The following is a 20,745-nucleotide window of genomic DNA, read 5'->3' on the forward strand; positions in this document are numbered from 1 at the left end:
TAGAGGGTTTGCTTTTGGCATCATGATGGCTGGAGTCATTTGGAGCCTGATCATGCACTAAAAAACTCGTCAGGAAACCACAAGACATAGTTTCTCTGCGTGGCAATAATCTGCAGGGAGCCTGAATAACTGTAATGGTACATTGCTGCTTGCTTTATGTCTGGCTTCACATTAACTCTTCAATTTGCTTGCTTTGGCTTCCCTGACTGTTAAATACATACACACAGGGTCACTTCGACATCGTAAAAAATCGGTTTCTGGAATCAGCTCCTTAGTCTCCAAACTCTGGAGCTCTTCGCGTCGGTCCTGCTCCCGCATGCTGTGTGGGGTCGCGTGCACCGTGCCCCTGGGGTAAGTCACCATTTCACCTTCCCTTCCTAATTTGCTGTGACAGTGACTGATTCCAGAAGCATTGGCAATGAGCTGGGGATTTTCACCTGCATAAAATTTACAAGGATTATTTTAAACTGTTATCAAATGAAAAGTAATTTTAAAAGGAGCTCTGTCTACCATTCCTGCCTTTGCTGTGCCAAACTCCAGCAAGCATGGGGCATCTGGCTTTTTAACCCTTTTTACAGTTTTCTACTTTAAGATCTTCTGTTCTACTAAAGCAGAAGTTTTGCCATTTCCACCAGGCCTGGAGTATCCCACTCGCCTTTTTTCTAGTTTTCTATTTTGATCATTCAGATTTAAAGAGACTGATCGAAAATCAGTGGCTAGAGCATCCAAAATCTGTTTTGGGGAGAGAGCATTGTTGTCCTCTCCCCATAAATCAGGTCAGTGCTTACAAGGCTGCAGAAGCACCATTTCATTTCACATCCACAACATATTTACAAATTATGGTCTCTCAGGTCCAAGAGATGCAAAAGAAGTATTGGCAGACCTGGGAAATAAAATCCCCATAAATTTATGGTACTGGAGGAAACTTTGAGTAATTGTTGCTAGATCTAGTTTTTGTTAGCATTTATTGCTGCTTTTATTTAAGAAAATGTGTATTAGATGTGTTATATTCCTTGCTGATTATAAAAACAGACACAACTAGATTTTAGAAAAAATAGTCTGTTATTTGAAATACATTTTTCCTGGAAGACTATCACCAAAGTGAACTTTATATATATATATATATATATATATATATATATATGTCTCCAAACTTTTCCATACTAAAACCATCCAACCTCAGATTTACACTGTCAAAATTAGACTGGTAAAGAACCAAACATTAACAGCAGCAAACAAAGAAACAAAGTGTATGGCAGAGAGCAGAACAGATGTCTTCGTACCTCACCTGCAACAGTTACCTTGACTCATAAACTGGCCTTAGTTCTAGGACTGCAGAAAGATGCAGCATAGACAAAAAAAAGAAAAAAAAAAAAGTTCAGAGCAGCGATGTAGCTACATATACTTGAAAATATTTGGCTTGGCTGGAGTGTCAGTTTAAGATTTAAGCAGTTCTTCATTTTTTTCAGGTTGGTTTATGCATCATTAACAAGGACAAGCTAACTATAGTTAGTTCAGTCACACAGAAGCTACTCCCAGGATCTCAATATCTTGAACTATGCTAAAGGTACAAATCAGAATAAATATACGGTGTTTATACTTCAAGTGAATAATGCTGCATTGTCAAATCTCAATTAGCCATGGTCGCTTATTTGGTCTAAGGATTATCTTTGCCATGGACGCTGAGCACTTGAATCTGGCAGATTTCTTAACCGAGATATTGTGCAAACAGGGCCCTTCTGCCCCCCCGGGCCGGGCTGCGGGGTCAGCTCAGCCCCGCGTCCTCGCAGCGGGAGGGACGCGCTTGGCGCTGGAGTCCCACCCGCCTCCCGCCTCGGCTCCCGCCCCCGCACCCCCGAACTCCCTCCCGGGGGCGGGCTGGGTGCGCGGGACCCGCTGCTGCGCCGTGCTGCGGCACCCGGGCTGTCCGACGGGTCCCGGCGCTGCCTCTGTGTGACCGAGTCCCACCCGGGGGCGGACCGCCCGTGCGGAGCGCAGCCTGCTCTTGCGAGCAGCTCGGGGTGCCCCGTGTTGCCCCCACTTCTCAATTGGCTTTTGAGTTTAACCCTAATATTGGTATATCCGGGTCAAGTTAGCCCTGGCTCCAGGCAGGGACACCTTCTCTGCAATGCAATACTTTGCCATTTTTGCAATTCTTTCTTTGCAATTCTGAGCGATTTTGGGTTGGATTCTTTGTGATTTTACTCTTTGGAGATTTTCTTCCAACCCTTTATGGAAATTGAATTAAGGATAAAATAATTATTAACAATTATTGCTTTATTATTGGAGAAAGAAACAATGTAGCTCATTAATAGTAAATTACCGGAGAGGTGATTATCCTGATTGTCACGCATGTCTCTTTGGTGAGGGTGATAGAGCCACAGCAGGATTAGATGATCACATTCAGCTGATGTATAGATCACGGTACAGCATTTTGGAAGGCTTTATGCCTTATTGTATATGGCACAACCTGTTGTTAGTCACATACCAGTGATCTCAGTCATAACATGAATGCTTGCACTTACATATAAAATATGTGCAAGAACATGCATTAGAAGTTCATATAATCTTAACATATTTGACAAAAGATTTTCCCTTGTAAATAGAAACCTGAATTAGAAGTTAAAAATACCTTCTATAAAATACTGTCCAAATATAAAGATTTTTATTCAGATAATGCAGATGCCTTAAGACTGATAAAAAAATAAAAACACCAAAAAGCCCTTTCTAGGATTCTGTGGATGGATTTAATTCTAAATGATGTTTCTGCACTGAGGAGGGTTAAGCAGGCTCAGCTCTGATGGCTCTATTTCCATCTCCAATAATACATTCCAGAGTATCTTTCAAGAGATCCTATAAATGTGAATACAGAAAAACTGAATGTTCCTTTACACAGGAAGGTCTTTTCCTCAAACATAAATATTCTTAGTCTGTTTTTTGAGATAAAGGCTATATCATTACCAGACCAATGGCTGGAATTTCTCTTAGAAAAGGAATCCTTGTAAATGCTATGTCTCTGGAGCCAAACGCTCATAACCTCCAGTGAAAATTTTACTGAATATTCCATACAAATGGCAAATCTTAGTAACTAGCATCTTTCAAACTTTATGTAAAGTTAATATTACATAATGTTAAAAAAAGAAAAAAGCTACTTTCTGTGTAAATAATTTGGAGTTTTTATGCTTAAGGACATGTAAGTCCCTTCAAGATTTTTGACATTATTCATGCATCTAAATCCCATGGAATTAAATGGAAATTAGGACCATAAATATAATTTTTTATTTTTATTATTTATAATTCATTTAAATCTGAACTTCTTCAAATTTTTTTTCAAATTTCTTCAACTTTTTCTTAATTAAAAGGTAAAAAATGAATATGCAAACCATCGTTCCTCAGTATGTGCATGAAAACAAATCTGCTATCTAAAACTCCATAAAAAGAAAGTCTGAAGTCTAACATGTTACCATCAAGTATCATGTACAAGAATAGCTTACAGTAGTTTTAGAACATTGTTTTCAATGACCAGTGAGCTCTAAACTACATAGAGAAATAAATAATTCCGTTAGATCTGGGTCTTTTTTGATTTGTTTATTTGATAATGCTTGGCTTGTTGTAAAGAACTTTGAGATATCCTTTGCCTTTTCTTATGACAAGTAACATAAAAAATAAAAGATTTTCCCATATAACAGTAGCCGCTGGTGTCCTGTGTCAGGGTATTAACCTTTTTAACCCTGTCAGTTGCCTGGGGCCAGGAAATATAGACTAGTCTTTTACTACTCTGCTGTGTGTCACAACTTTATTACACATCACATTTTTACTCTTCTGAAGTGTCTATAGTACTAAAAAAAAATAGCCTTGTAAAGAGAATGCAGTGTTACATGGCCAAAAAGGTATGTAGGACTGAATATCATATATTTTATCAAAGCGATGTCCTTCTTCATCCGGAGTGCATTATTGTTGCTCTGTAAAATCTTAACATCAAAGAAAGACTCAGGGTTCTGTTTCATATTTTGTAAAGGTGATCTCTGAGCATTTCTAGTTGAATTATTCAATAGTTCGCTTTATATCATTTTGCTGATGACAAGAAAGCTGTCTCGTACCTTTAGTGGTGTCTGTACAAAGTTGGCTTGTCTTTCAAGTTAGTATAAAGTCATATATAGCTGATTAGCAATAAATATTTCAACTGCTATTAAAAATATATTAGTTCCTACAGGTAATAGTACTGCCCATTGCTTATACATACTATACTCTTCTCAGAGATCTTGTACACATTGTCCATATGAATAATAATGAAAATTATATGATCACTTGAAAATCTTGCCATGGTAAGATGGCATCATCTTGCTAGGAGAATCAAAGATAAGGTTTAATTCATAGAAAAACATTGTTTTATCACTTAATTGTAAATCTTCAAACACACATTATTTTCATTAATCCAGATGGTGGTAGAAGAATGTAATCTTCCAGTAAATATCATTTTATTAAACATATAACAGCTTTGGGCATTTCATAGGAAGCTGCATCCAGTTCGCTTCTCACTGCTGATGTTACAGTTGATGCAATAACTTGGCTTGTTGCTCCTTATTCTTATGCCCATTTTTGCCAGATTGTCACCCATAATTTGCTATTCATATTTGTGCAAAAGGTTCACCTGCAGTCACTATTTCTTCTGACAACCATGGTAGCAACTGGTTAATGTGACTTAGAGAGTGTCCTCAAACTGTAGCAGCATCTGTGCTGTGGTGTGCTGGGTGTGTGTGAGTGTGTTCATTTGATCTCTGCTTCAGCAGCCTCCTTTGATTTAACTCCTGGCAGTCAAGCAGGGTTATGTCACAGAGATAACCTGAGGGAACTGTGACATTTATTCCCTGTAACTCTGTCATCCTCCACAGCAGGGTATTGCTTCGGGGAAACTTAAATATGATCTGGGGACCATTCAAATGAGATTTCATCACAGCTATTAATAGTTGGAATTTCGTTCCCCAAATCACTTTGTTTCTCCTTAGTAGCTTTAGTCCTTTAGAAAACAGTGGCAAAGACTATGGCAACACTCCCTGTGAGGAGGTTTTGTGTGCTGCAGTGGCATTCCAGCTTCATCCCCATCCCTCCATGCACCTCTGGCAGCCTTTGGTAAACAGCTTTTTGGGAGATGGATGTTTTGGTGATTAATTCAATCAGGAGAGTGGTAAGAAATAAAGTGAGGGGAAGTTTTCCAATTTGGTGAGATGATGCAACACTGCAATGATCTGGAAATAGATGGGCTGAGTAGGTTTTTGCTTGACTGATTTATGAGTGAAGTAGACAAAACAAAGGAGAATATACTTTCAAGAATAATCCTGCCTCAGACTTTTCATCTGAAACTAGTTTCAGTGGGTAACGGTTCACATTTTCCATTTCTTAAGTTAACCAGTACTCACAGTTTCCAGTTTTTTTAAAGAAATGTTTAATATTCAAAATGCCAAATTCTTAACAAAGGTTAACCCATTCTGACCTGAAAGAAAAACACACAATTTTTGAAATTTTATATACAATCAAAATTTGAAGTGTTATATACAACCAAAATTCTGGAAATAAAAGAGTTTTCCCCAGCATTTTTATTCCAGAATTATGAAACATGTTCTCAATCTTTGGGCATGTTTATAATTTTGCAACATATTTGCTGTTATAAGCCAGTTTTATTCCTAGTTTGTGATATGTCAACAACAGTAGTAATAGTAATCTGATCAGTATGGTCTGCTCATTTAAAATTAAGGAAAAAAAAGTGCTCATTTGATTAAAAACTTCTTATCTTCCTTCCATTCACAGTGGTTATACCTTAACTACCCCTGAGAGCACTTTACATCAGCAGGAGAAGCTTCACAGTGACTGGTGTGTCTGCATGGTCCAGAGCAGAGCGATGCTGAGAGGTTAACGAGGGTCCTAAACTCAACAGAGCTGTGCTGGATAAGTTAAAGAGCAGTAAATGCAGCAGCAGGTAATGAGTTTGCTCCAATTTCTCATCTTTTGCGGACCCCTTAAAGTAGTCCTAAGACTGCTAAAAGGACTAGTGGAATTCAGGTTCATGTCTTCCTTGTATAATGTATTTTAATCCGTGCTAAGGAGCAGCCAGCGATTGTGATTACTTTGTGTTGTTAGGCATCAGGACCTTGTACACTGCATACTTCTGCTCACTTGCCAGAAACTCAAAATTAAGAAAAGAGCATTATTCAAATCTCTGCCTGAAAAACTGAGATTATACATGAAATTTCAAAATATTCTGAGGTTAAGAAAAAAATCTTAGTGAAAATTTGTTTATTCTAGAATATTTTTTTCTTTCTGAGATTTTATCAAGCAAGTTACAGCAACGAAATATTTGACTAGAATTTCATAAGCCTTTTTTAAACACTATACACACTATAGAAATAAATACTGTTGTATTTAAGTATGATAATCAATTTTACCCATGCCAAAAATGGAATTTCCCTGTTCTGCATCTACAGCTGAAATATTTTTTAAGTTTGACATTTTACTTTTATTTTTTATACAAGTGAGTTTTATGGTAAGAATATTTAAAATTGCAACACATTTGGTTCCAGCAGCCTCTTGGGATGCGTTTCATGCAATGCAAGCCCCTTCTTTGCTTGGCCTTGCCTTTTCCTCACTTCCTTTCCCCATTGTCTTTTTCTAGTACAGCAAATACTATTGTTTTTCACCAAATATCACATGGCTCTTTTTGGCAAAGGTTGTCCCTTTCTGGCATATTTTTCTGATTTATAATATGTTAGTCCATTTTTTTTTCCTTTTTTTCCTAATATTTGGCATGACTGAGAGTTTGGAGCTTGTATTTAGATTTTTGTCTATATGCAACTAAATGCAATCAACAACGAGCAGTAAAATTTTGGTCACTTAGTTCAAAATGCTGAAACAACATATCCTGTTTTAAGGTTTTGGTTTTTCTTCAAGACACTAATGTGGTGTTCATTATCGAAGGACAAAGGGCACTCTGAATTGTAATAAGGACTTTCTGGTTTTAAATTCCATTACTTACATTAAAACCACTTACTGCCACTAAGAAAAATGAGTATAACTTTGTGCAGTTTGTGGCAAATAGGCAGTCTTTTGATATCTTATAGCAGAATGTTTCAGTTAATAGGCCTGTACTTGAAAGTACCCTTTCACACCAATGGTTGCAAGTGCATTCTGTGTTTTTGTTTAAGTCTGACATCCATGAAAAGACAAGCAAGATCTGTTTCTTATTGTGCATTAAAGAGGGTTCTTTGGAAATTGCTGAATAACTTAGCAATATGCTCTGTATCATTTTTGCTGATGACAAGAAAGATGTCATCTCTGGTGCATCTGTCTAAAGTATCCTCTTGGATAACTTCTGTATAGCACAATCTGCTTCATTTCTTCAAATAGGAAACAGTTTCAAAAGCCCTATTAATTGGAAAATACCAAAATATTTCACTTATTTGCAAGAAACAAAAATAGAGCATGCTGGCTGTTGGGAATCAGTTCCCAAAAATAAGAAGTATTCTATTAAAAAGAAAGAAAGATTAAAAAAAAAAAAAAACCACAACACGGAAAAGGAAAAAAACCACAACACTGTTGCACTTAATCCAAGAGCAGGGCTGTTTTTTTCAACACAAATATGTTGTATCATTTCAAGCACTCAGGTCTTTGCCTTGGCGTGTTTAATGATCACAGCTGTACCAAGTTGGTTTATCTTCCAGTTAAGGTCAGGACAGCTGGTCAGGCCTGGAGATCGACTTTTATTACATTGTAGTGTTTAGATTCATTTTATTCTGTTTATTGCATTTGTACTTGGAACAAAAAAAGGGGTCCTTTCCAAATAAAACTCTTTTGAATTGAGATGTAGGCTACCTCTCCCACTGCTCAGGCCACCATCCCACCAGGCTTCCTCTGCAGGAGGGACCAAACCTGTCTGAGTAGTCCTTCCCCTGGGGCTGTGCAGGACAGATGCAGGTGGGTGCTGAGTGCAGGCAGCACACACCTGGGCAGGGAGCCAGCTGGGTTTTAGTCTTGTGGAGAAAACTACAGGTCTGCATCAAAATTTGGTGTAACAGGCACTTGAGGTACAGCTGAAAATAAATGAATGCTGCAGCTGCCTGCTGGTATGCTTAGCACGGTGGGTTAAGTGAAAAAAAGGGAGAGTCACTGCAAAATAAGGCTGAATAATTTTTGAACACTACAAATTTCCTGTACACATTTCCCTTCTTTAAAAACAGAACAGCAGCAGAAGAGAGGAGCAGAAAAGGAGACAATGGGAGAGAAAACAAATTGAGTGCACATCCAAGTGCTGGCTAGTATGGCTGGGAATCACCCCAGACATCGGGTGAGACCAGCTCTGCAGCTGCCATGGCTTTTCAAATACAGAGGGAACAGCAGAGTGGTGGGCATTGGTAAAAAGAAACCTGCCGTGACTGAGGAAATGTCATTTACCAAAAACAAAGTAATTTTCAACACATTTTAGTCAACAGTGCTAGCCAATGATGCTATTACAGGTTTAGCGTGTAAAGATTTGGACAGCCCATGACACGATATCTCAGAGGAGACTCTTCCTTTCTTAAAAGGCTCAGTTTTAGGGTATCCTTTTTACATCAGACGGGGGTTGCTGGAGGCTGCTCTAACACTAATCTTAAATGAGCCTCTTTTCACTGTAGCTGTGGCAGTGGTTCCTACCACAAAAATTCATCCCTAGGGAAGTTTCTCAGTATTTGTCACGTTACTGTGACTTGAGTTTTGTAATTATGATACTTAACTTCAGGATTTTTTAAAAGCCTGAGGGTTTTGATATAGCATATTTTTCAGGTCACTATAGATACTTCAGTATTCAAATCTGGATCAAAACTCCCCCATAATTTGGACTTCTCATATCAAGGATTTTGTGATCCAATCACTACTGCCTGCTGCAGATGGCCAAGTAATTGGTGGCCTCTAATTGTAAAATCCTTTTGAAAAGAGCAAACATTTTTGAGTGAGATGTGAAGAACCCTTCTCCTATTGCTACCTTCACAGCTTGTTCCACCCTTCTTTCTCCCAAAGTAAAAGGTGAAAGCTAGAAAACTGTTGCCATTTAAAGCTATAAAAACTCTCTCAAGACTCTCTTTTTAAATTTTCTTTATCTGAATATACTTTTTTATGTTTTTAACGTCAGTTCAGGCAATGTCACTGTTATCCTGACTTGCACTGTGTTTTTAAGATGTCATCAGAAACATTTCTTTTAGTGATTGTCAATCATTAATTGCTTCTCCCATATGTCTCCATAAACAATTCATGTAGATATATCGGTATATAATATTCATGTGTTTTATGTTTGTATAAACATACTGCTAATACTGTGTTTCTCCAATAGAGATCTCTATAAATCTAGACCTCCAGAGATACCTTATAATGACTTAAACATTACACCAAACAAGAGATTCCAAGGGGACATGATCAGGATGTAATAATGGACCAATGTCAAAAAGGATTTATGATTATTATTCATATGACTCAACCATATGCTCCAGCTACTGCTGTAATCTTGCTAGTCTTGGTCTGACATCTGTAGTGATAATGAGTAAAATTGCATTACGCCACAGAAAAAAATCAAGACACTTAAAAAATAACTAACAGGCTGCCAGGAGAAACATTGACCTCCTCTGTAGGGTCAAGAGATGGTTTTAAAATATGCTGGATGCTCCTGACAAAGTTGAAGCACTCCGAGGATCTGGCAGCCAGCTGTTCCATCTTTATTAGAGAAGAACTTAAGTATAATTGAATTCCTAAACCATATGTATTTATCACTGCAGTTAAATACCGTGCCTGGTCCTATTGATTTGACTTTAAGAAAATGGAAAGTACCTATTTCATTTTACATAGTAGGACAAGTGGTATCTGTTCTAAATAATGTGAGATTGGGAAAGATACTTAAATGATGTGTATTTCACCTGAACAGTCGTGCTACCTGTTTTTCTCTCCTGGTCAACCATCAAGTTTCCAAGTGTCTACAGTAATAAGAAAGATATTTCTGGTTTGGTTCCCCCTAACAGTCTTGGGCTGTCTTGGTTTTTTTGGAGCAACCCTCAGCTCTGGCTGCAGGCGAACCTGGTGCTGGCTGGGAAACAGTAGCATATCTGTGCCACTTCCAGGCTTCCTCGTTCAATGGGAATGTAGAAAACATGCAGATACCTTCTGGAGGCATGTCCAGACACTGAGAATTCTTTCCTGCTTCTGGACTATGTATGTAGTGTTGTGCAAGGTAACTATATGAGAATAGACTTCCTTAGTTTCTGTCAAAGTCCATTAATGTACCATTATTGTCTGCAGCACTTAGGTGAGAGGTGAAAACTCATTCATTTCTCACTGAAAAAGACAAAACTCACTGCAAAAGACAAAAATAGCCTGATGTCAACCGTTCTAATCCTGTAGTGGTGATCAGCAGTTGGGCAACAAGCAAAAGTCAAAGGACTCACGCATAAAGTGGGCTAAGTTGCAAACCACCAAAGTTGCTATAAAACCATGGCCAAACATAGCAGTAAAGGGCAAATATTTAGGCAGTGTCAGTCAGCCAACTAATGTATGTATCAGGATATTAGTGAGGAAATCCCCAGAAGCTCTGTGGGAGTATTTCTTTTTGATCTGCCACCACCTGCCAGGCTGCTGGCATTGCTGCCGCAGCCACCAAGCAGGCGGGAGCCATTCCCCTGGGACTAGAACAAGTTGCTCCTTAAGGCAAACAGCCACTTCATTAATTCAAAGGCAGACTGAGCAATCAGCAGCAGGTGAGGAGCAAAAGACAGGCAATGAGACTAGAGGGCAAGCTTGTCTGCCTGCTCCAGAACAGTGATGGGAAACTCCTACTCTGCTTGTTCATAGCAGCAAATGTTCTTTGCTGTCAGACTTGCACAATCGCTATTTTGCTCATGCTAAATTCTGATGCCTCTCCTCATCCTCCTGAGATCCTCAGCCAAAAGACATGCTCGACATCTGTGAAGCCTGAAGTCTTGGCTCGCACAACCACAAGCACTGGTAAACTCGAGATGTTGTTTTAAGCACCTGACATCCTCCATCTGTCTTCTTTATTTTTAATTATTTCTAGTCTATAGGGTGACCTAATCAAACAAGCTCCCGTCTGATGTCAAGGTTCTTTCTTTGCTTTAATCTCTTCACATTTCTCTATAATTTCATTTTCCTCTGGAACTATCAAAGTATGTTATTTAACAAGCCCATCAATGAAACACAAAGTCTGCATTCTTGAATTCTAAGTCACACATAAACCTTAAAGATGCTGTTTGCTCAGTGTTGACAGAAGCAGTCATCTGCCCTAATTTACCTTCATCGTATGTTTTTATTAGAGCTGTGAGAGCATGCATACACTCACCAGGGGGACACGCATGTTACAGGGCTGTTTTTAAGAAATTTCTCAACTCTAATAAAAACACATGGGCTAAAGCCCTGTCCTGTACTGGGACAGCAATACCTCTCTGTCCTGTATTCTTTCAATATCAGAACAATTGTCTCAGAATATTCACTCGAAGTCACCACAACAGGAGTAAATGAATGGTATTTGAGGAATAGTATCTCAAGGAACAGTCTTTCTTCCACTGATATCCTGCTCAGTCCTACCAAAGAGCTTAGCGGTGCTTCATGTCTAACTCGGGTGTTAAGTCTGATATCCTTTTTCTAACCCAATTATTTTTCAGGTGCTTATGGTGAGACAGCGGTGCCATTGACTAGCACTAGTGGGCCTCCAGAAATACCTAAAATGTCCCACCTATTTCTATAGGCTCACATTTTCCAGCCAGGATTTTTATATTGAAATTATTGAGGCCCTACCAACTGGCCAAAATTAGATATGGATGTATACCACCACATGCACAAACAGAGACAATAAGGGATCAACAGTAGAAGGGTTATCATTGTAGCTGATTGGGGTGCTTCATATTGAACTTGTAGAAATTGTTTAGAGAAAGGTGTCATTTGATCTTCCATTTTTCCACAGATGCTGCCAAATAGTTTTCTAAATTAGTCCCAAATGTGGCCTAGTCTCTATGTTGGGCCAGTGTGAGTATAGTAATAGTTTTGTTCTTTCTTGATACCTTTTTATTCTCCCCCCGTGCTTCCTTCTAGAGTTTGGGGTGAGAGCACTGAGCCCCAGAATATTGCACAAGTTAGACAAAACAAAGTTCCAATGTGTGCTAGATGTAATAACCTGCAATGTCTCCCCTGTCATCCCAAATTACTGGAACACATCATATTTCAGCCTTGCCTTCCTACATGCCTGCTTGTCGGAGAGCAGTGCCTCCTCCTCACCAGCCGGGCTGGTGCAGGGTCAGGTGTTGGATCCTTCTTGATGGCATGTGCTTGCGTTGCACTCTGCTTGCCTCTGAGGTTGTGGGAAAATGATGCTTATGCTAGTCACCTACAGGGGTCTTCATGAGTTATGTGGCTTCTCACAAATGTTTTGGGGTTTGCTGTCTGTACCCAGTGGTACTGAGGAGGCTGGTAACTACCAGCAAGCAACTCAGGCACACAAGGCTCCCCAGTACGTGACTGGTGCCTTCAGCTGGAGCATGAACCAGCCTCCTCACTTGGAGTTAGGGGGAAACTTTCCGCTCCATGACAGGCAGGCAAGGCTGTACATTTGGGAGCTGTGCTTCATTTAGAAAATATCTCTTCTGTGATATGGTGTACAAGCCATTTCTGAAAAGATCTTGGATATGCATTTAACAAACTCTCTGCTGTCATGGGGAGGTAGGTCTTTGGTGATGTCATTGATTGCTTGGCATCTTAATCAAGTTCATAATAATTTTGGTCTTTTACCTCTTGGGTTTTCTAGCAGGTGTTCAGAAACCACTGCAGTCTACAGTGGATGGACTCTGTAGACAAATACTCTCCAGGCTTTTGTGTGCAAGACACTTATTGCTGTAGTCTCAAGTGACTGGACTTCAAGAGCTAATATACTGTTTCAGCCTTGTATTCTGATAGTCCTAAAATAAGCCAGGTCCATTGAAATAGTTTATGTAGTAGGTCTCTGAAAATTCGTTTAAATCAGGCAGAAACAGGTTAGAAAGCTCATGTTAAAGTGTACAGCAAGTGCTAACAGCCAAGTTACCACGAGTACTTGCAGGTAATAGACTCTTCCATAGGATTAGGTGGTTTCAGAAGAAAACATTTTCCAGAGCCACATGGTGAGGGAAGCCACACTTGGCACTTTATTACAGCCCTGTGTGCCTTAAAGAGTGTTGAGGCTATACAGTGGCACATCTGTAATCTATCCTGGTGCCCTCATTGGCATAGTTGAAAAATAAAGGTATAAAACTAGTATTTCAGGTGAATCAATGTAATTATTGAGCAATGTGGTAAAACAGATGTTTTCCTGTAAATCAGTGAATTGCAACATAACTTGTATTTTTTCTTCGCTTATGCCCCCAAATACTGTGTGCTGCATCCATCAGTGGACTGAGACCTCTAATGGCTCTTAGACTGCATATGTTCTTGCATGTGATGTTTTTAATCACAGATACTTTGTGATCTATTTCACTGCTGCCTTCTTCTTACATCTGGTTGTCTTTCTTAAGGTTAATGATGGAAAGGAGTTTGATTATTTTGTAGGATGGCATTTAGTCTTGCCTTCCACTTTTTCCTTTCTTTACCTGATTAAAAAAAAAAAGAGCAAACACAGCAAAATCCCATATGCATGGCCTGGCACAGTGCCGGTGAAGACCCCACCCACCCAGCAAACCAGATTTTTACAGTACTTTCCTGAAGCACGAGCATGTGAGTTTGGAGAAAACATTGTGGGAAGAACTCTAAGGGATTGAAAGGGCTTGTTTTGTTTTTAGTTGGTTTGCACAATGTAATTTTTTGCTTGCAGCAATATAAATTAATGATGATCATGGCAGAAGTAATTCCTAGTGTCAAAGAGACTCTTGCTGTTTTTTGTTTTTTTTTAAAAAAAAAAGTCCTGTTAAATCTTGCATTCATTTTAAGCCCTTTTTAAAAAAGCAACAGTGGAGCACTAAGTGCTCAGGAGAACAACTGGAAAAGCAAAGGTCAGGGCCTCTAATGCATCTCTGCTTCACTTTCAGGATGCGAGCTGACTAACATGGCTAAGGACAGGCATGTAAGTGGAAAAGAACTTGCACTATTTTCTGCTCATGAGTATCTAGGGTAAGATACAAACAGTTCTAAGAGGGTAACTACATTTTTATAGTAACAGTTACCTAATTCACTTATTAGAGCCAGTCTTGAGATTATGATTTTAAAAGAGCAATTTGGAAGAAGGGACTTGGAGAATCAGACTAGAAAGTTATGCCAGTAATGAAGCATGAACACAAGGATTCAGGAGGTGCTATAAGTGGAAAATAGGGACATAGTAATTGGCACTATGGATAGATTAGTGAAAACAGGTACATGAAGGGATTATAGTTAAGAAATAGGCAACACTCTTCTGCCCAGCTGTCCTTGGGTTGCATAACTGAGCTATGTGAGTGGACTTCCTATCAGGATTGCACTGCACTAAGCCAGGGGCCCATGGTGACAATATGGCATCTGGATATTATGTGGCAGAGAATGGCGTGAGACAGATCCAATTCCCAAAGACTGAAATTAACTGAAAATAATGTCTACTGGTGCTACTGCTTCCTTTTGATGTTTCTTTTAATAACGTCTATTGGTGCCATTACTTCCCTTTTTAGCATACAAGTACATAGGAATGCTTGAGTACCATCAAAGGTGATGGAAAGAGAAATTCCATGACTTAAAAATGTATTTGCACACTGTTAACAAAGGTCTTTTTGTAGGGTGCAACCTGTATCACTGCTAGTCTACCAGAAATGCCAATCCAGGAGCACAGTGTCCAGAATCAGCCCAGGGAAATTTCATCCCAGTGGTCACAGTGTGAGAATAATCACTGCCACCTTTGTATCATAGGGATTTCATATCTTTCAACAGACTTTTCCATCATCCTAGAAGTAGTGGTTTGTGAAATGAATGAAGTCCCATAAGTGAAAACATAAGTAGAGTAAGTGACCTTCATACACAGAGGTATAAAATAACAAATCAGGCATCACAACAAACCAACAGTGCAGTGTGCACAGATGGAAGCAGACAAAATAAATTAAAACAATGTTGATATCTGCTGTATTCCCCAGTATCTCGGAGGCTCTGAAAAGTAACTCATTTTTTTTTTCCAGTTGCTTACATTCAGATTTTTAAAAGCCTAAAATAGATATTTTCCCTGACTTTTAATGACAAATTGAGGGAAGGACTACTATAACTTCAGTAACTAATTGAGCTAGTAATTTAATCATAAGTCAGATGGCAAAACTTTTTTTTTTTATTATTTTCAGTAACAATTTTTACTCTGTTTTGTGCTCTTTGAGATTATAACCACTGGTTTAAACCACCATCTTAAAACTCAGAAAAAAAAAAAAAAAGGAATCTTTAAAAGGAAGTAGCTGGATGCTAGTTTCAGGATGTTTTTATTAGAATACTTTTAGAAGAAATTGTTGGTGAAATATTGTTCTTGTAGCTCAGTTTTCCTTACTACTGAGGAAAATCAGAAGCAGAAAAAGAGGTGGTTTCTGGTCACACCACAAGTCTAGAGAATTAGGGCTCAGTCTCTGCTTACTGTTTAAACTCATAAAATATGTAGGCTCATCGCTCAGTTCAGTGGAGTTGCTCTGATGAGCTGGAAGCTGTGCCAGCCCCTTCACCTGGGTTACTTCTAACCAGATGTACAATCCATATTCCGCTTTTTTGTACCTGCGTCCTCAGTGCCGACAGGAAGGAGCTGATGCATCTCTCTGTAAGCAGAATACAGCCACAATAGTGTGTTATGTTGGAAGGGATTTCTTTATTCCAGAAATTGATGTGTTTTATAATGACAACAGAAATGCCTTTCCATGCAAATTCTAGCACTGACCCACTGAACTCAACAGATTTAAACCAGGAAAGAATTTGAACAATACATCTAGAGTAGAAAAATCAGAAACATAAAATCAGGGTGGTTTTTGTTGTTTAGATTCTTTTCTATTTCATTTTATTGTTTTGTATGCTAAGCCACCAGAGTTTCTGGAAGTTTGAATGTCTCTACCAAGGGAAGAGGCCCCAGCAGAGGCATAAACTGGGTACTTTTAGATACCTGGTCTCATGTTTTCAACTATTGCATGTATGACATTTGAAATACAGCTAACCACATATGCATCTACACAGCTATCTATGTGTGCAAGCAGCATTACATGGACATTTTTGTTTTCTGTGTTTATTAATGTTGTCCACACCATTCCATCACCTGTGGGGGCTTAAAACAAAGTTATGATAAGCACTACTGCTACATGAATTCAACAAATCTCCAAAACAGAGAAAAAGCTGGGTTACTGCCCTAAAAATTCAAGGAGCTGGAACATTTTCTCCATGTAATCAGATGTGCCTGTCTCATTATCACGTTTAAGCAAACAGCTTAATAAGTGGCTTTGTCCAAGGCTATACAATCCAATATAAGAAAATCCTGTTTTGTAGCCCTTCTCATGAAAAGCAAAACATAGATTATGCTTTGGAAGTTTTTTACAAAATTGCTGAAGATCAGATTGGTTTTCAGCTTTATGAGCCTCTCGGCTTGGTTGCCTGTTCATACTTCTGTGCTGCCCACAGCAGTTTTCCTGGAGAAATAAGAGTGTCCTCTGGTGGCTGATATCCTGCTGCAAATCCCACGGGTCTGGCCTTGAGAAAAGGGGGGTCTGTAGGTACTGTAAGCTGCTGAGCCAAATAACCTTTATTTTCATTTTGTATATCAGATAGTCAGATAGTATTTTTTTCTTTTTTTTTTTTTCTTGCCATGCAGTATCTTCTTTTCCTTGCAAGTATCCTTATTATCCAAAATGCCTTACGATTAACGAAAATGCTTGAGCAGATCCTACAAAGCTTGTCCTCTTCTTGTGAGCCTATACAGTGGGCTTGACACTCACTGGTGCAACCATGGCATTCGTACCACTGTAATGGGGCATGACAGTACAGGTTAAATGGCTTCTTCTGTGAGATTTTCCTAACAGTAGGTTGTGTCCACGAAAGCGTGTAACTCTGCTTGTGTGCAGCCACATCACACGGAGCTGTGGGAGCTGTTTTTGCCATGAGGGCTAAGATTACAGAGCAGTTTTCTCCCCAGCCTTGTGATTCCATGTGCACGCACATGCACATTTCCAAAATACTCTGTTCTGGGTGATGAAGCTTTTTTTGGTGGACTTGCTTTATGCCAGAACATTCAGCAAAATCTTTTGAACTTTGCAGAGGTTATGAGAGGATAGGAAAGATGCTCTTATTACTAGTAAAGAATTTCCAGCTGCCATTTATTTCAGTAAGAAACAAAACTACTGTGGGTCCCACAGTGTGTCTCTTCACAAGCCTTCTCCAGTCATCCTCTTCTTTCTAGAAAGCATTGCTTTCACTTCCCCCACTGCAAAAACAAAGCTATCTCCTTCTGCTCTATATAATATGTTCTTCCTTTTCCTATAAAATCCTTGCTTCTCGTTTTCCCTTCAACATTTTTAATACCAGCTGCTCCCCTGCGTGGACCACCCTATTCCTTTTCCCAGTGCACAGAGCCCACAGTGTTACCATCCATTGGTAAGAACACAACTGAGTGGAATTTGGCCCTGTATCAACCACCTGGCCAGGACCCCAAACCCAGGGTTCCCAGGAGTGCCCCTCTGAGGATTTCAGTGCAAAAAGCACTGTTTTGTCCTCCTACACATCATTTTAAGCAAAAGGCTGGATTACCCATATACAACAGTATTTGCGCTCAAATTGTCTCACAGTTTTTGTGACGACTTGGCTGGAGTATCCCTGAGAACAGGCCTTTGCTAAAGTCTCTGCACTGATTATTATTTGCTTCCATTAGCATGATATTTTCATTCAGTGGAGTCAAACCCTCTCTCTTTACTCTGCCTGTCACTCAGATGAGCAGAGTTGGCCCATCTGGACCTCAGAGCTGGATGTGATCCTGTTACTTTGTAGTATCTTTCTCTATTAATAAATTTTGTCTTCTGTATTTTAGCCTGCCTGAAGTCGTGGCATCTGACATTTGAAACCAATCTCTTTGTAACATCTCTAAATTAAATACTCTGTCTTGTTTGTTACTTTCATTTATCTTTAGGATCATCTACCATGGAGCTGCAAGCTCCACATCCTTTCAGAAAACAAACATGACTGACAACGATCATTATACAGAAAAGCTGAAGCAAACCATGCTTTGATGGATTTTCTGTTAGGATTCATAATAGCATGGAGTTAAAAGAGAGAAAATAGGTGCTTTGGAGCATAAGATCGTAAAATGCTAATTTCAGTGACACAGTGGTGGACTGAGTAAATATAGAAAGGATTTATTATGAAGTTCTTTAGTGTTGTTGGCATTGACAGCAAATTGCTGGGCAACATTATATCGCCAAAATCCAGGAAATAGCACAAACATTGAACCACTGTATTTTCAATGACAATAATGAGAGAAGCTTTGGTATTGGTTGGCATCCCCACAAAAGGCACATGTTGGCATGTTCAGGAATGTAAATGATAGATCTGCTGCTTGAAGTTTATAATTATTTAATCAAACCCAGACTGCAGAACCTGAAGGGACATCGCGTATCCTTAAAGGAGAAAAAAAAGGGAGAGAGAAAGAAAAGTCATACTTTGCAAATGACGGAATGTATCAGTCCCCTGGGTGTGCCCACCATGTCTTTGTGATTGCTGCAGAATTTGTGGGTGATCTTTTCTGCTTGCTGTGTCACCAGATATTTAAGTAGCCCTGCAGAAAACAAATTGCCAACCATTTTTTTTTATGTGCTGATGGATGTAAGATCAATTATTTCCATTTCCTTTCATGGAAAAAAGAAAATCTACAGATCAGAACAGGAAACCACTCATTTGATGAACTATTTCTACACTACTGCACACGCACACACATCCACAACCTCCCCCTTCGCTCCTGCAAACAGACACGCACACAGCTACAACCGCTCCTTCTTCTAAACACATGGACAGCCATGTTATTTTCAGCTCACATTTCACATTTAGAGCATTAGTACAGAATTTCAAGGAGGCTTATTTTGTTTCCATTTTTTGTAAGAAGAAAAAAAAAAAGAGATAATGAACATTCCGTTTTCAGAAATAAATCTCTCTGCACTGTATGGTCTGGCTGGTAACAGGCTGAGTAGCAGAGATTTGCTGCGTTCCCAGCCTGGGCTTTGCTGCCGACTCAACTTTCAATTTAGTCCTAGCGTGATGGAAAAAGAAAAAAGTCTTTCAAAAGCAGCAATTGTGTGTTTCTGAGGAGAGAGAACAAATTACTAAATCAAATTAGCATTACATTTCATTCCTAGACCCTAGGAGATTCAAGGATTTACATAAGATACATTCTTAAATTACTTTGTTAGTGTAAACAGTAAGATTCTGTGCAGAATCCCTGAGAAGTGCAGCGTTAAGTGATGTCATCATGTAATATTAAAAGAAAAAAAAAAAGCCTTAGCTGCACATATCAACAAATGATTGCACTGTTTACAAAAATAAAAATACAGGACTTCATTATTTTCTAAAGGATTTAATGGCGTTAACTCATTCACTGTGTGTGCTAGGAATTCTTGCATTTTTTTCTTTCTTTTCTATCCTCACAGACAAAAATATTTGCTGTGTATGGCTGTAGAAGATGAAATCCAGGCCCCATGCAAGGCTGTGGAAGAGATACTATGAATTTTTATAGGGTCATCGTTTGACTCAAAAAGGCTAAATAAGGATCCTCACTATTACTCCATTTCCTATCTCAAATTTCTTCATCTAGTGACCTCCTCCTTCATATCACCAAATTATCTGTAACTCTATCTCAGTTTATTGATTTCTTTTTTGCAACATTGAGGCAGAGTGGAGTTTCCAACGTGGGGCTCCAGAGCTGTTTACTGCCCTATGGGCAACTGCTCTCTCGCACGCTGCTGCAACCAGCCACGTGGCACCAGATGTCTTCTAGGTCGGGCTTTAAAAATCACTCTGCCAAAACCAATGGTGCAGTGATCAAAATAAAAGGAAAAAAAAATGTTTCCATGTATATGGCATGTGCATTTGATAACTAAACATCTGAAAATTAATCAGAGTATAATGTAGAGAATTTTATTGTTAATTTCATTAGTGTCAGGTCCACCAAAGAGCTGCAAATGGTAAAAGGAGAAATGAAGTAAAATTGCGTTTATGTCCTGAGACATGTAAAGGAAAGTCATTAGTTATTGAATTAGAACTACCCTATTTGAGGAGGTAAACTACAGCAGCATAAAGAAATATGTAAGTAATGCTTAATTATTTTTAATTTAAAGATTACTTAAAGAGCCTTGTAAAACAAGTACAGCATTAAAACATGTGCCAATCAAAAAGCTTCATAACTATAACAGATTATTTTAGTTTTCTGGGTTTGGTTTTTAAGTTGAACTAAACATTTCTGTTTATCCTAGGACTCTCTGTATAAGTTTTCTGTGTTTTAGACAATACAACTCCCCAGAAATTTATGCAATATTATGTAATATATTCAGGAAAACTAATTACTGAAGCAATTTATGTTTGGAAAGTTATCTCTAAAGCCAGAGGGATAGAAACATTTTCTATAATGAAAGCTCACATCCCACACATAATTTCTTTTATTTAATCTATTTGTGCATAGAAACCTATTATTTAAAAAAAAATAATTGGCGGAATAAATTCAACAGTTGAAAAGCAGAAGAAAAAGTA

At 38.8% G+C, this 20,745-nt stretch overlaps 1 long non-coding RNA gene across 1 annotated transcript; it reads left to right on the forward strand.

The window, feature by feature from the left end:
• The first annotated feature begins 126 nt into the window (after positions 1–126).
• On the forward strand, positions 127–20,298 carry LOC135580426 (uncharacterized). Its single transcript, XR_010474959.1, has 3 exons — positions 127–351; positions 5,806–5,974; positions 20,156–20,298. It is a non-coding gene; the product is annotated as an uncharacterized LOC135580426 (long non-coding RNA).
• The last annotated feature ends 447 nt before the right edge of the window (positions 20,299–20,745 follow it).

This window comes from Columba livia, chromosome 10 (genome assembly GCF_036013475.1).
Source record: "Columba livia isolate bColLiv1 breed racing homer chromosome 10, bColLiv1.pat.W.v2, whole genome shotgun sequence".
In the NCBI taxonomy this organism is placed as follows: domain Eukaryota; kingdom Metazoa; phylum Chordata; class Aves; order Columbiformes; family Columbidae; genus Columba; species Columba livia.